Genomic DNA, 9,835 nt, shown 5'->3' on the forward strand with positions numbered 1-9,835 from the left:
GCCAGCTGCCATGATGGGAAGCGAGCCTCCCCTGCCCTTCCCCAGCCTCTCCCCTCTGTGTCGGCACATCTGTCTCCCAAGCTGGTTATGAGAGGCTTTTCCAGGCACACAATGCCCTGCACGAGGCATCCAGAGAAATAAGCCAGGTCAATTTCGAGGAAGTGGAAGAGGGCGCTAGAGCCCCTGGGGGTGGATGGGACTCAGTCATTTAGTTTTTCCCTATGTGGAGGCTCATCCCCTGAGCAATTGTGGGTGCTCAAGAGAACATGCCACCCCTCCACACTTCACTTCTCAACATTCTTCCTGGAATGGGAGGCCCGCCTTCATCAATTTTTTTCTCGCTTTGTTTTTTAGACAGTTTTTGTTTCACAAAATATACACACTTCTGGTCCTGTAAATAAAGAGATTTTCACAAAGAATTAAGAGTTCCGACCTCATTGTTGGACAGGTGGAGATATTTATGACAAGGGCACCTGGTGCCTGGAGAGCAGGTGCATGGCTTGTGTGTGGCCTCATGCGGCAGGGTCCAGAGAGGTGGGTCACATGCCTGTGCAGGTGTGGGAAGGGACAGACAGCCAGACAGTGCACCCTCTGGCTCTAGACTGCCTGTCCCAGCTGCCTGATGCCTACAGCCATATGCAAATGTGCCCAGATGCAAAAGCAGCCAAGACAACTTTACAAGGTGCCTGAAATTGTGCATTTCTCAAGACTCAAGGAGAAAATGTTCATTGTACTCATGACACCAGGAAAAGTGTGGGGAAGCTTTCATTAGGCAGAAAGGGAGGTCAGGCATGGTGGCTCACACTTGTAATCCCAGCACTTTGGGAGGCCAAGGTAGGTGGATCGCTTGAGTCCAGGAGTTCAAGACCAACCTGGATGCCATAGCAAAATGCCGTCTCTACCTAAAACTAGCCATGCATGATGGCCTGCCTGTGGTCTCAGCTACTCAGGAGGCTGAGGTGGGAAGATTGCTTGAGCCTGGGAAGTGGAGGTTGCAGCGAACCGAGATTTTGCCACTGCACTCCAGCCTGGGCAGCAGAGTGAGACCCTATCTCAAAAAAGATTTTAAAAAAGATAGAAAAAAGAAAGGGAGTTAAAATAACCTGAAAGTGTAGACAGATTATATTTCTTCCTCAGATGTGAAATATTTGCGGTTGTCTCTAATTAATGACAGCTATGTTTCTTTCCTGGGAGGTTCAAGCCCACTTCTCTGCAGCTGGTGTGTGCTCCTGTATTACCCATGTGTAAACATGAAGGTGCTATTTTCCATCTCTGTGGCCCTGAGCCTCATAAGGAGAAATGCATGTGCAATTTCTTGAAGAGCTGTATGTGATGCTGGTGAAATCAACATGTTTGCTAATGGGAGTTGAGAGCCTTTGGAGTTTAGCCAATATGAACTCAAGCTAGGGCCTGCCACCCTTCCTCATCCCTCAAGGGAGGTAGCCATAGATTAAGAAGGTGAGCTCAGAAGACATCAGAGGGGAGGACCCCTCGGCCCTGGCCACCCACAGGGACCCTCTCAGGCTTTCTGTGTTGAACAGTGACAGCAGGGACAGGCAGAGGGAATTTGCTTCCATGGGCCACTCCTGCCCTGCCTCTTCCTCTCCAGATGAGTTGGTCCCCCGGGTTTGGCATCAGTCAGGGGTTCCTCACCCTAGTGAAGGGAGAAAAGGGGCACAGCCCTTGGTCACACAGGTGGGCTGAGTTGCAGGTGGGCTGCCTTTTTAAATTTTAGAAGGGGGATCATGTGCATGATTGTTACATGGGTATATTGTGTACTGGTGGAGATTGGGCTTCTAATGTACTCATCACCCAGATGCTGAACTCTGTTTCCAATAGATAATCTTTCAACCCTCATCCCTCTCCCACCCTCTTCCCTTTTGGAGTCTCCAGCATCTCTTGTTTCCACTGGTATGTTCATGTGTATGCATTGTTTAGTTTCCACTTATAAAGGAGAACATGCAGTGTTCGATTTTCTGTTTCTGAGTTAGTTAGCTTAGGATAATGGCCTCTGCCTCCATCATGTTGCTGCAAAGAACATAATTTCATTTTTATGTCTGAATAATATTCCATAGTGTATATATACATCACATTTTTTTTATCTGGTTAACCATTGACGGACACTTAGATTGGTTCCATGACTCTGCTATTGTGAATAGTGCTGAGATAAATGTATGAGTACAGGTGTCTTTTTTATATAATGATTTCCTTTCCTTTAGATAGATAACTAGTGGTTGGATTACTGAGTAACATGATAATTCTATTTTTAGTTCCTTGAGAAATCTCCATGCTGATTTCCATAGATGTTGAATTAATTTACATTCCCACCATCAGGGTGTGAACGTTTCCACTTCTCTACATCCACAACAACATCTGTTGTTTTTTAACTTTTTAAAAATAGCCATTCTGACTGGTGTAAGATGATATCTCAAAGTGGAGTTCATTTGTCTTTCTCTAATAATTAGTGATATTGAGAATTTTTTCATGTGTTTGCTGCTTATATTTCTTCTTTTGAGAAATGTCTGTTTATACCTTTACTCAGTTTTTAATGGAGCTCCTTGCTTTTTTTGTTTAGTTGTTTGACATTCTTATATATTCTGAATATTAGTCCTTTGTTGGAAGCATAATTTGCAAATATTTTCCCCCATTCTGTAAATTGCAGGCATATTCTGAGTTTCTCATATTTTGAAGTCTATGTCTCTAGCAAGACTAAGAAATTTTCCCTGAATTATTCCTCCATATAAGTTTTCCAGTTTGCTTACCTTTTCTTCTTCTCTCTCAGGAATGCCTATAAGTTATAGGGTTGGTGATTTTACATAATCCCATGTTGCTTTGTTCTTGTTTAAAATTCTTTTTATTTTTGTCAGACTATGTTCACTCAAAAGACCATTCTTCAAGATCTGAGTTTCTTCTGCTTGGATTGTTAAAGCTTTTAACTGTATTTTGAAATTCATTAAGTATATTTTTTATTTCCAGAAGTTCCTTTTCTTTAAAAGGTATTTATCTCTTCCTTCATTTCCTGGATTGTTTTCATGGTTACTTTGTGTTAGTTTTCAACTTTCACTTGGCTGTCATTGACCTTCCCTGGATTCTATATTTTTAATTCTTTATCTTAAGTTTTGAGTTTTCATGTTGGTTGGGGCTTGCTTATTGCTAGAGAGCTAGTGTGATTATTTGATGCTGTCACAATTCAGATCTTTCATGGTGCCAGAATTTTTATGCCGGTTCCTTCTCATCTGGAGGAGATGATACTTCTTATTTTTGCATTTATTTTCATTTATGTGGGATATTTTCTCTGTTATCCCCCCACCTTGAGGGTGTCACTGCAGAGCATGTTGGTAGGGGTTCTTGCTTTTCTCCTGAAGCCCTGTGCACTTTTTAGTGGGCTGTGCAGTTCAACCTGCAAGCCAGTAGGTGGCACCCACAAATAAGAGCTGGCTGTGGCATAAACAGATGGGTGTGTACTTGATCTTTGCTCACTGAGGTGCTCTCTATTGTTTCAGGTGATGGGCTGGACAGCGGAATGCCAGGTGCCCTGAGCTTCCTGCTCAGAGTAGGTTGGGAGGCGTGGAAGGGAGGATGCAGCTGGGCAGAGCTGGACTCCCTGGCTTTCCCACAAATACCCTCAGTGATAAGCACAGGCATCAGCCCTCATGAGAGTGGCTGGGAGAGCTCCTGATGAAGTACATATAGGTCTCTGTGACGAGAGAGGGTGCTGCACTGGCTCCATGTCCTAGACAGGCAGGAATGCAATCAGCTTCCTTATCACACCCCTGTTCTGGGACTGGTGTCTCTCAGTTCAAGTGCATGCTGTGGTCTGGCTCCAGCCACAGTGGCTGAGGCACAGGGAAACTGCCTGTCCTGTGTGCCTCTCCGCAGGAGTGGCTTCAGGGTGGGACCTCTGCACTTGGCCCAATACAGGCAGTTGCATGGCTGGCCTGTTCTCCAATGTGGTAATGCCGCTGCCTCGTGGAGATGGGGGAGGGGCTCTCCCTCTCTGCCATGTGGGTGGGAGTCATCATGGCAGTGTTGGCTGGCTGGGTGGGCGCAACCTCAGGCCCAGAGAGCGTGGTCAGGTGCCAGCGCTGTTGGACTGGGCTAGGCAATTCCCCAACTCCCACACCTCTCAGTGACCCACTAGATGGCACATAGGAGTCCTGATGGGGCTGGACCTGGATCCAGCTAGCCAGAGTTCAGGTGCTGGCTGTGACAGGGAGGGTCAGGCTGGTCCCCAGGAGCCTAACAGATCACAGGCCTGTGTGAGCTGGGCTTCCCGAAGGGCTCCAGGCCATAGCTGCAATGTTCAGCCACAGCAGGGTGGCAGTGCTGTGTGCCTTTCCCTCAGTAGGGCAGGATCCTTCAGGTGGGGCAATGAACAATGGCAGTTGTTGGGCTCACGGCCTGCAGGCACTTCTCTCCCAAAGCTGGATTTTGCTGTTGGGAACTCAGGAAGGTGCCTGGCCTCCCTGCTCCCTCCCTGGCCTGGGGCAGCAGAGGCCAGGCTGTGGTGGAGAGGGTTAATGGGCAGCCTCTGGGGGTTGGGATCTCAGAGGAACACTGAGCTGTGGCTGTCATGCTGAGACAGGGGTGGGCAGTGGCATTGGCAGCCTGTCAGCAAAGCAGGCAACTCCCGTCTGGCAGAGAGCAGCAGCAGAGGGAAGCCAGGCAGTGCGTAGTCTGCCCACTCCTGCGTTATCGGTCTTTGGGGCACGTAAAAGTGCCCAGTTCCCCTCCATGGTGGGGCAGCAGCAGCTGGCACCAGGCTGCTCAGGGATCAAAGCCTGTGGGATCCATGTAGGCTTAAGCATTGCCTCTGCACAGCCTCAAGCAGGCTCCCTGTGTTCATCTGGGGGCCCGGGGGCGATGAGGGAGCTCTCCTGGGAGGAGGATTGCAAAGGTCTATGGCAGAGGTGTGAAATTTCAAGGTTCTCTCACTCACTCACCTCTTCCCTGTGTTAGGGAGCCCCTTTTCGTTCCATGGGGGTCCCAGCTCGGCAGGCTTCCCTCTCCTCTGCTGTGTGTGAGTCCTGTCACATCTCTGGTGAATTTCAGCTTGCTCTCCTAGAGGATCTGTTTGAAGTGTTAGTATGTACTCACTATTTTGATGCCTGAGGGGCACCCACTAGCTGTTTCTAGTCTCAGGCTGCCATTGTTCCACTGCCCCCTCCTCGAGGGGAGCAGCATACTTTTAGAAAACATGTCTCACCTCAGAGCTGCCCCAAAACAGAAGTGTACAAAAGGGAACACGGTGGGCAATGCTTATTCCTCATTGTAGACCGGAGCTATGAGAACACACATTTCTGAGAGTCCACTGGCTGTCATGTGAAGCACCCCTGCAGAGCTGGAACAAACCAGAGCAGATGAGGTTACGAGTAGTCCCACGTGGAACGACCAAGCTCACAAGAAGCCAGGGCACTTGTCACCTCTAAGTTGGCACAGAAAGGTCCAGGTCCCCAGGGGCACTGCAGGCCTCTATTGGTCATTCAGGGGCCTCAGTATGCAGGGGAAAGCTGTGCCAGGCAAGAGCATTCTTTGGAGATCACCTTCTGGTCAGCCAGACAGAAGGAGCAGGGCTAGGCTGGGTGGCAGGCATGTGCACCTCCCACTGCCATGAGTTTAGACACATCCCCCTGAGCCTCGGGGAGGTTACAGTTTAGTAGCTGTGCTTCCAGGAGGGAATTGGGGTAGATTTGTAGACAGTGCCCCATCTCTGCTAAGACGCCAGTCACTGAGGGCAAGGACCCTGGAGCTGTAGATCTCCTACTGGTTTTCCCAGCCTAGTAGGAAAGCTCTCTTGATGGAAGACCCTGGTGGGACTTTTGGAGGCAGATGTGCACACCTGGTCTGAGCACCTGTATTAGCTGAACCTCTTACAGAGGCTTAGAGACAGACTGCCGAGGAAAATGTACATGTGGGAGGTTTATTTTGTTTGGGAGTCCTCTGAGGAGCACCACAGTGAGGGACAGGATAAAGGCAGGAACCAGACCCACACAGAATGTGCTACAGGGAACATCTCAAATCAATGGGAAAATAAAGACTATCCATTTGTAGGAAAACGTTATTAAGGCACTTTTCCTGGGGTCCTGAAACTTCAACTGTCAACCCAAGTGCCCCAGCAGGGAGGCATAGAGGTGATTGGGGCAGGGGATGCCTAGTGACAAGGTGAGCCCTCAAATCCCCCACGCCACATCCCCAACCAGGGGCTTGAGCCTCCGTGAGAGGAGGTGTGAGGTGGGTGGAAGTGTCGGGGGGCTGGGCTGGGCTTTAGCAACTGAGTCTTCTGACTGCAGCCCCGGGCCCTGTGCACTTCCCCAGGTTGCCCCCTTCCACATTCTGGAGCTGAACCAGCAGGCCCTGCCAGACGGCGGCTGAACGATGAAGCTGCCTTAGTGCAGCACTCTGGTCATTTATCATTAAAGTGGCACAGCCGGAACTCCCAGAGTCAAGTGGGGCCTTGATACACACTAAGCCTCTACTCCGTGCTAGACCCTGGGTCCTTGGAGGTGGGATGTCGCCTCAGAACACTGGCGAGGTGTGTCAGCTGTTTCATCCTCCTCGAGCGTGTGCTGCTGATCACCACGGGTGAACTGCTTTACACTCAGTCACACTTTGTGAGCCTGGCTTGCTTTCTTCACATTTGGTAGATTAGGAGACCACAGGTCTGAGAATTTATAGCAGCTTGATAAGATCCCACAACTTTAAGTGGAGGAACTGGTAGTCAATGCAGAGGTGTACCGGGCACTGGGTTCCTGTCCTCAAGGGCAGAACCTGCAGCCAGATGTGGGGATATGGGGGAAGTGTCCACCTACTTCCCTCAGAGGCTCACAGCCTGGAACATGTCCCCAGCCTCCTGCCAGGTCATCACCAGAGCCTGAAGCAACCCCTCCACCTGGCTGGCCAGTGGACCCAGCTCTGGGCTGGGGCGAGCCTCCCTCACCCCTGATGGTTGGGTGGACTGTCCTCCTGGCTGGCCCGGGCTACTACTGAGCTTGCTGCTCAGCCCCTCCCTCCGATCCCTCAGCTCAAGTCTCCAAGCCTGGGCTAATGGCTGAGGCTCTTTGAAGCCGGTAGCCTCCCCCAGACTCCCACCATGGATGGCTGCAGGACCCTTCTGCATGCACACATGGACAAGCACACATCCACATGCCTGTGTTGAAGCTCATGTGCCTACACAAAGCTGTGGTCTTCACACAGTTCCCCTGACCCCTTCTGTGAAAACCAGGATTCCCTGAGTAGGCCCAGCATGTGGAGGAAGACAGAGGGGCAGGAGGGCTCTCCATTTCTCAGGAGGATGTCCTGAGTAGGCCCAGCACGGACAGGAAGACAGAGGGGCAGGAGGGCCCTCCACGTCTCAAGCACTGCCTAGTGCTTCTGTCTGTGCTGTGCTGGGTAATTTACATATATGGTCAGGTAATCTATTGAGATATTCATTCTGTTTTGTGTTCTCTCTCTCTGTTTCTATTTTTATTTTGGCATCGAGATTTTTATTTACCCACCTTCCTGCTTTCTTTTAACATTATCAACATTATAAGCCAAAGTATTGTCTTTTTGACCAGGGTTGTGATAGGAACCCTCTTGTTACAAAGTGGTGGCCGATCTATGCCTGTTTGATGATTTTCTGGCCCCCCTCAAGCTCTTGCTGTCACTTCTCTGTTCTTTCTCAGTTGTCCCTTAACAGTCTGTTCTAACCCCTATAAAACAGGGACTGGAAGTACCAGCCTCATTGTTACGAGGTTTAAGAGAAGGCCCAGCACTAAGACAAGATCTCAGGAAAATTCAAACAATAGCTCCTCCTTGCCCCTCAATATAGCTCCTTCTCATCTGTCAGGGGCTGAGGAACTGCTGAACCTGTGAACCAAGCACATAGTGTAAGTCCGCAGGCCAGGTGAGGGCCTAGATGGTGAAGTACATGGGCCTTGTGACTCCACTGCTGACTACCAGGCTAAGGAAGGACTGACTCAGCGAGCAGTTCTGAGACCGCTCAGCTCCGGGCTCCCTATGCCTGTCTCCCACGTACCTCCGACGTGACCAAGGCTTGAGCAGGGGACTCTCAGTCCCCCGGACACACTTGGAATAGCATGAGGGGTGCAGCAAAGCCAAAAGCTGAGTGACCATCCCTGGGGAGTCGATGAGGGACACTGATAAAACAATTGCAAAGTTGGTGCCATTTGCTCTTTGGAAGAAGAGGCAGGACCTGGACAAGGACAGCAGCTGGAAGGTGAAACACAGGACTGGCTCACAGTAGTGGCAGTGATCAGGCTTCCAGGGGCCATCAGGGGACATGCCCCAGGTACTGGGCCTGCGTCTCAGTCAGCTTGCTCAATTTCACATTCACCTTGCCCTGATGGGCTTCAGCCACTGCCTCATGCAGCTTCTTGGGCAGGACGTGAACCCCAGTGGGGTACTTATCTAGGTGGGTCCACAGCTCAACCTGCACCATCACCTGGTGGATGAAGGAGTCACTCATCACAAAGCCAGAATGGCCTATGGCACAACCCAGGCTGACCAGCCGACCCTCAGCCAGCAGGATGGTGCGGTGCCCGTTCTTCAGCCAGTACTCTTCCACCTGGGGCTTGATGGTCACCTTCTCCACAGCGTTCTCACTGAGCCTCTTGACATCAATCTCCACATCAAAGTGTCCAGTGTCACACAGGATCAAAGTGTCCAGTGTTACACATGATGGCCTCATCCTTCATCTGCTCTAAGTGCCAGCCAAGGACGATGTTGACACGGCCCATGGTGGTGACAAAGATGTTGCCTGACAGGCTTTGTCCACGGTGGCCGCCTCGTAGCCCTCCATGGCAGCCTGCAGTGCACTGATGGGGTTGATCTTGTGATGATGACATGGGCCTCAAAACCCTGCAGGGCCTGGGCACATTGCCACAGCCTGCTACCACCGCTACCTTGCCAGGAATCGTCACCTCTGTGGCCCACTTGATGCCATCTATGGGGTCCTCCCAGCAGCCATAGAGCTTGTTGAACTTGCTCTTGGTGACAGTCACTGATGTTGATGGCAGGCACCTTCAGGATCCAACTGACCATCATCCTGTGTGGGTTGTGGACCCCAGCCATGGTCTCCTCAGAGGTGCCTCAGGTGCCCAGCAAGAGCTGTGGGTACATGGTGTGGAAGAGGTTGGTGAGGTCACCCTCATCCTCCAGAATCATGTTCAGGGGCCCATCCTTGAATTAGCAACTGCTCGATGCACCACGGTTACTCCTTGCTCTTCTGCCCTTCCAGGCCTATACTGGAATGCCAGCCTTGGCAATGGCAGCCAATGCGTGGTCCTGGGTGGGGAAGATGTTGCTGCTGGGGCCCCAGGCCAACGAGGGTGTCAATGTGGATGGCCGTCTCCATGGTCCTGTGCAGGCAGCCAGCCATGTGCGTGCCCTTTAGTGGCTTGGAGGCCGAGTGCAGCTCCTGCGTGGACATCAGGCCTGGCATTTCATTCTCTGCAATGTTCGGGGCCTCCTGTCCCCAGGCAGCCAAGCCTATGTCAGTAACTTTGTAGGGCAGTTTGTCAGACAGGCTGGCAGCGCTTGTGATGGAGACAGGCAAAGGGGACTGGGTGTCTGTCTAGGGACAAGCACTGGGCAGGTGGCTCCAGGCAGGGCCTCACTCTCTTTCTCTCTCTCTCCCTCTCTCTCTCTCTCTCTTTGTGTGTGTGTGTGTGTGTGTGTGTGTGTGTGTTTTCTATTTTACATTTCAAGCAGATGGCTAGGCCCTTGGTATTACACAGGTGCTTGCAGTGTGTATTAGCCAGGGTTACCCAGAGAAATGGAACCAACAGGATATGTACAGGTATATGTGAGAGGAGTTTTATTATAGGAATGGGCT

General features: G+C 50.9%; 1 pseudogene; it reads right to left on the reverse strand.

Moving 5' to 3' along the window:
- Positions 1-7,893: 7,893 nt before the first annotated feature.
- On the reverse strand, positions 7,894-9,520 carry LOC108286711 (annotated as a pseudogene).
- Positions 9,521-9,835: the final 315 nt, after the last annotated feature.

Source organism: Cebus imitator, unplaced genomic scaffold (genome assembly GCF_001604975.1).
Source record: "Cebus imitator isolate Cc_AM_T3 unplaced genomic scaffold, Cebus_imitator-1.0 Scaffold326, whole genome shotgun sequence".
Lineage (NCBI taxonomy): Eukaryota > Metazoa > Chordata > Mammalia > Primates > Cebidae > Cebus > Cebus imitator.